Source organism: Monodon monoceros, unplaced genomic scaffold (assembly GCF_005190385.1).
Source record: "Monodon monoceros isolate NGI ecotype Baffin Bay Population unplaced genomic scaffold, NGI_Narwhal_1 Super_Scaffold_18, whole genome shotgun sequence".
Taxonomy (NCBI): Eukaryota; Metazoa; Chordata; class Mammalia; order Artiodactyla; family Monodontidae; genus Monodon; species Monodon monoceros.
Window position 1 is genome coordinate 35,358,035 of NW_021703774.1, and position 6,000 is coordinate 35,364,034.

General features: G+C 58.1%; 1 protein-coding gene across 3 annotated transcripts in view; it reads right to left on the reverse strand.

Moving 5' to 3' along the window:
* PLXNA2 (plexin A2) overlaps positions 1–5,661 on the reverse strand; it is a 216,027-nt gene extending 210,366 nt beyond the window's left edge. For 2 of the 3 annotated variants that reach the window (XR_003794499.1, XM_029229416.1), the window contains exon 1: positions 4,946–5,511. The gene's annotated coding sequence lies outside the window, so the exon portion shown is untranslated. Of the gene's footprint in view, positions 1–4,945 lie in introns of all 3 variants that reach the window. The other variant, XM_029229414.1, reaches the window with a different exon arrangement.
* Between the last annotated feature and the right edge of the window lie 339 nt (positions 5,662–6,000).

Here is a 6,000-nt window from a genome sequence, read left to right on the forward strand (position 1 = left end):
ATCAGTGATACAGCGTTGACATGCGTTCAGTTCCTGAAAGGTCTCTTTTAAAAAGTCTCCTCAGGAGCAGTTTTGCCACCACCTGAGAGTGTTTTGAAAATTCGCATTTAGGGAGCTGGGAGGAGGGAAGGCCTATGTAGGCACCTTGGGGATGCGCCAAAACTTCTACTGCTGATAAAGAAAGGCAAGAGCCTTCTGGCAGGCCAGGCCAGCCGGCGGGCCAGGACTTCTTGAGAATGCCTGCCCCCTCCTGTCTCCCACCCCCAGGTGCATCCTGCCTGCCACGCAGGCCTCTCCCTGAGCTGCTCACCATGCTGGACCCCACCTCCTAATGCTGCAGGCGCCTTTCCCGCTCCCCTGCAACCAGGCGGGCCCAGAGGTCCCACCGGCGAAAGGACCCTACCAGTTGTGGTCTCTGTGTAGCGACAGCTGGGAGTTTCTACTATATCTTAACTATTTTTTTCTTCTTAAAAAAAAAAAAAACAACCAAATAAGCACAAAAGCCACTGTTTAGGGCCAAGCCTGGTTTTCACGAGTCCCCTCTAGTGGAGATAACCTGCTACTTCAGCTTCCCAATGCAGCCCAGAGGAGCCTCCCCTTAGGGCCTGGGAAGACCAGAAGAGCCCCTCAGGCCTGGACTGTTCCTTCCCACTTGCTTCCCACGTCTGTTCTCAGCTCTTCTCGCCACATTTACACTGTCAGCCTTTCCGCCTTTATCTTCCTTTTCTGTCACCTTGCCTCTCTCCACCTATCTGTGACTGTTTCTGCATCTTGACTTGGGTCTTGCCAGGTATGCCTTCGCTCCTGTATCTTGGTCCGCATCTCTGGTCCGTCTGCTGGGTTTTTTTTTTTTCCCCGAAGTTCAGGGCTCCAGGTCTGAGGAGCTGGAAATGCTTTGACAAGGCCTTGGAGAAAATGGCCTATCTCAGAGGGCCAAGGCAGGGACCCTCGTGGAAATCAGACATTCCCGGAGGAGAGGGAACTTTGGCCAAAATCCCCTCCTTGCCTCCATCTCCCAAGCAAACTTGGGCCTCATGCGGTGATGTGTAGGTTTGAAGCAGTCTATAAGCTGAGCTCAGAGCTCTGGCTCTGGAGTCCTGTGTGAGCCCAGCTCAGCCCGTCCATCCACTCTCCTCCCTAGTCTGCCTGTCTCCCCGTGGGACGTGCATGCTGTCAGGCAAACAACTGGCAAAGCCTGGGTGAAGGGACAGCTGGCAGTGTTTGGGAGGAGGATGCCAGTGCCAGGGGAGAGGGAGAGAAAAGGGGGAGTGGGGGCCAGGACTGAGCTGGGGGCCGAAGGGGAGAGGGGAGACACGGCGAATGTCCTGTGGCAGGGAGAGGTGGGCATGGGGATCACCCGTTGCTCCTCTGGGTTTCTGAGAGTATCCTTCCACGCAAGCAGGAGACAGGGCCAGGCCAGGGCAGGGGTTAATGGTTAACCAACTGTGGGAGCAGCAGCCTGTACACTGCTGGGGCCTTTTCTTTCCTCTCTCCCCCGTCCCTTCCTCCTCTCCCTTTACACTTGCCCTGTAGGGACACTGCTTCCCAACAAAGAACTTTCTCGCTTCTATTTCTGCCCTTGAATCCCAGATGGAACAGTAGGGGTTCCATATGCCCAAAGGCCAGGAACAGGGCCCCGGAGAGCCTGAGGGCTAAGGCAGGGAGAAAGGGGGTATCCTGTTCTTACCATGCATCCCTCCTGGCCCTTAGGACCAGCTGTTTGACACACACACCCCGTCCCCTCCCCGGGAAGAACTGCCTTTCTCTGTCTCCACAGGGCTCACCTTTAGAAATGACCAGACAAGAAGGGGACACACCCCCAGCCCTCATTTACTCTAATCAGGCATGAAATCTTTGTAACTAAGTGAAAAACACTGTTTCCCATAAGGGAATCGGTTCCATTCACTATTGTTGGAACAGAGCATCTGTGAAGGGGAGAAATATTCACTTATAATGAATTGATAACAGACTGGCCCTGGGTGAGGGTGGCAATGCTGGGGGGAGGGGTGCGTGCACAAGCTGTAAAACGACGGCACCTCAAAGCCTGCTTCTGCCACTTTCCCTGTGGACAATCCTGACTTATCCGTAGTTAACAGACTGTAGTAACACAATGCTCCGGTCTCTTTATGAGCAGAACGGGAGTGGGGTGGGGGCTTGGCTTGGAGTTCCTCGCCTCTCGCTGTGTGCCATGATGGACAGAGTATATTGGGCCCCAGTCTGCGTGTGTGGAGACAGCTGTGTGGCAATGCAGAGAGACAGCTGGGGGGGGGGTGGTCGCTGCTGGAGATGGAAATCGTCTGCCCCCCTGCCCCTCCCGCACCAAACCCCTTATCTTGGAGAGGCAGCCATAGCGAAGGAGGCAGGATAGAGACTATAAAACCCCCAAACAGTGACAACTCCAGAGCCATAAGTATTTCATGGTACCTGAACTGGTTTCCCATCCTGCTTGTGTGTTTCCTTGTAACATGCCCATGAAATAAAGATGAACAAAATCACCAGAAGTATTTGGAAATGGGTAAGGGGCCTGGTAGAGAAGTAGCTGTTCTTCGAAGGGTTTCTCTTTAACCTCATGTTAAGCACAGACTCCACTACAACAGATGGTGAACTTTTACATCCATCACACCTGCAGCTTCGGATGGTCAAAAGGTTGGAGAGGGAATGTTCCCCGGTGCTTTGGGGACAGGGGTAGGTATTCAGGGCAGCTGTGAAAGCAGGGCCACCAACCTTGTAATGACATGGTTGCTTTGGGGTGATGGACATGGGACACCACCATTTACTCATTTAGACTGGGGCTGAGAGGCCAACCAGCTCCCCTCTGGCCTGCTCCAGGCTATGAGGGACCCCGGTCCTGGTCCTTACATCCTGTCAAAGAGAAGGGCCAAGTGGAAACCCCTTGGCAGACTCGTGGTCCTGGGCAGAGGGGACCTGCCTGCGCTCCACCGCCTCGCACCCTGCTGCTCTGCAGCAGCATATCCACTGCACGCGCTCCAAACGTCATTTCCATTTAACTGCTTTGCAAGCCAATTTGCCCCATCCTAATGCAATTTGTTGAGGACGGTGAGGGAGCGGAGAGGGCAGTCTGCACTGCCCTTCCTTTATCAGCGGGTCCCTGAAGAGGGCTGGCTAGAGGGCTGAGGGGAACCACTCTTTCAGGTAATGCTGGCAGTGAGGGCAGGTTCCGGGATGAGGAAGGGTTGGGCGTAAGCGGAGATGCCAGGTGGGAGAAGGGAAAAGCAAAACAACCTCGCTAGGGTATCTTGACAGATTGCTCTCAGTTTCCCTGGTTCCCTACCTTCCCACCTGACCCCCCCCACCCCACCCGCAGGCCAAGGAGGGGAGATCATAGGTAATTAATTCAAAAGGTGCTAGATGAGGGGAGGGGGAAATTAATGAATTCTTCTCTCCTCTTGCCAGGAGGTCAGAGGAGAGAGGGCTGCTAGCAGCTCCTGGAGTGTTCTGGGGTGTCTGCACAAAAGTTGTCCGTTTCAGTTAGGAATAGCTGTATTCCTCCAGCCAGGGCTATCTCTTCCCCGGGCTCTGATGCTCTGTTGAAGGCCCCAGAATCCAAAACCTGCCCAGAGGGGAGACTGAAGTTTCAAGGTCTGGGAAAGAAGCCCAGAAGGACAGGAGCCTGCTATTGTGTGGGGACTGGTGTGCGGGGGAACTGAATCTGACTCCCAGCTCCCAGGACGTCCAGCCCTGCCCAGCCCAGATACTCATCTTGATCTGATGCTCATGAACCCCATCCACTGTGCTCATGGATAGGGGATGAATGGCTCCCCAAATTTCTGTAGTTTCCTCCAAGCTACTGGGTCCCCAAGCCACTGCCTCAAGCTGGTCCTGTCTTATGTCCCTTGTATAGCCACTACTAGGATTGCCACTGTTACCCTAGGATCTTAGAACCCTACAGGAGACCTGATCGTATTTCCATTGCCCACTTCATGGGGCTCTCATTTCTAGAGACAACTGACTTTGAACCCCAAGTCTTTTACTTCCACCTCCCCCATTATCTCTATCCCTCCGAGCTGAGTTTGAGTAGGTAGCTCCTTCTAGGGCAAAGGTCATGCCAAACAGGTGGACATTCGTCAGGGAACTGGGATGGCAGTTTCCGGATGACTTTCTCTCTGGCCATCAAGACCATGATTAACATATTTACAGAGACTACCTGTGGGATGGATAAAAAGGGCCAGAATTTTCTAAGATCCCTACATCACTTGTGGGTTGGGGCAAGAAGAAGCCCAAGAAAGAAAATATTCTAAAATGGCTTATAAGGAGACTCTCGGACCCTGGATAAGCTCGTCCTTCAACACCCAACCTTCTCCTGAGGCTCAGACCAGGGGATCGTGCTTATGGGTGCTTCACCACGAGGGCGCACATAAGGGGGCATGGGGCACTTATCCCATTCGGTGCCTTGGTGTCATTCCCTGAGCCTCTGGAAGCCGCGCATATGAGGCATTCCCCTTTGATTCCCAAGTCCCCTGCTCCGAAGGAACAGCCAGCAGCTTCCAGGGACTCCGGCACCAGAGTGAACGTCCCCAAATTGAGCGCCGGCCACAGTGGCCCAGGCCCTCCTGCCGGTGCAGTGCCTCAGAGGCCCGCTTTGGGCTGCAGCTCTCGGGACAGTCTCGCCGCCCCCGCGCTCCCCGAGCCTCAGCTTGCAGGCAGGTGCGCGGTGGAAGCGCGCCGTGGAGCGCCGCCCGCCAGCAGCCCAGAGGGGAAGCGGGGCGCCGGCGGGGAAGCCTGGGCTGGAGGCGGCGGCAGGGAGTCAGCCGGCACACGCGCGCGCGCCGCGCTCCGGCCCGCGAAAGTGGCCGACCCCGCGCGGGGACTCGTCGGCCGCAGCCGAGCCCAGGCGTTCGGGGCCGGGACGCCGCGGAGGAGGGCGCGGGGGGAGCCGCGGCGGGGCGAGCGCGCTTCGGAGGACAGGGCGGAGGGCGCCGCTTACCCAGATCGGAGACGTCGGTCTGTCCTTCCGTCCCCGATCCGGCCGCTTCGGCCGCCGGCTGCCGAGGCCGGCGCTCTGCCCCTCTTGCTGCCAGCAGCTCGCGATCACGGGGACGACCAAATCTACATGGAGTCCAGATTCATTAAAATCCACGTCAAGCCCCCAGCTACTTATCTGTATTCCTGAAGTGGCCCCTCGGTCTCCTGTCCGCGCGCCGCTCCGTCCTCCGCCGCCCCGTAACAGCCCTGCCGGGCTCTGACGCCGGCTCGCTGGGGGAACCGGGAGGCGCCGAGGGGGCGTGGGGTGGGTGGCTGGCGGTGTCTTTCCTTGGGAAGCGGCCGAGCCCCGGCTGTCTTCAGATTTTTCCAGCGCGACTTTCCGGGCTCCTCTGACATCAGCAATCGCGGCGCTTCCTTCCCTTCTTGCTCCCGGGTTCATTCACAGTCCCATTTCCTCCGGGAACCTGGCTCTCCAGATCTATTTCGAGGTTCGCTTCGCTCGCTCCGGCGCCCGCGCTCCACACCGCTCCCGAGCTCGCGGGGTCTCTCTCTGGATCGCCTGCCCTCTCGGCTGAAAAATTCCCAGCAACTGCGCTCAGCCGCCCTCCCGCTCCAGTCTGGCGCGGACGCTCCGCCCGGCAGCTCCGGCTCCCGCGGTGGTGGCGGCGGCGGAGCCCTGAGAGCCGGCCTCCCTATATTACCATGCAGCTCATTATCATAGAGGCCGCGCGCGTTAACCCCCTCCCTGCCGGCCGCGCCCGCCCGGGCTGGGGCCGCGCCCGCCACTGGCACAGTGCGCCGCAGCCAGCCCCCTGCCCCCTCCCCCGCCCGCCCGGTCTTCCTCCTCCGCCAGCTGTCAACAAAGGAGAATCAGGTTGGGCATCGGGAGGCCGCCCCGCTGCCTCCCTGTGCGCGGCTCAGCCCGGACCCACCCGCCACCTTAAGTGGCAAAGGGGGCAACGCAAATTCTGCTGGGGCCTGGGGATTTGGGTGGAGGCCTGGAGAGCCCGGCCGGCTGAACCCCCAGTGCGGAGAGCTCAGGACGCCGGCAGAGTG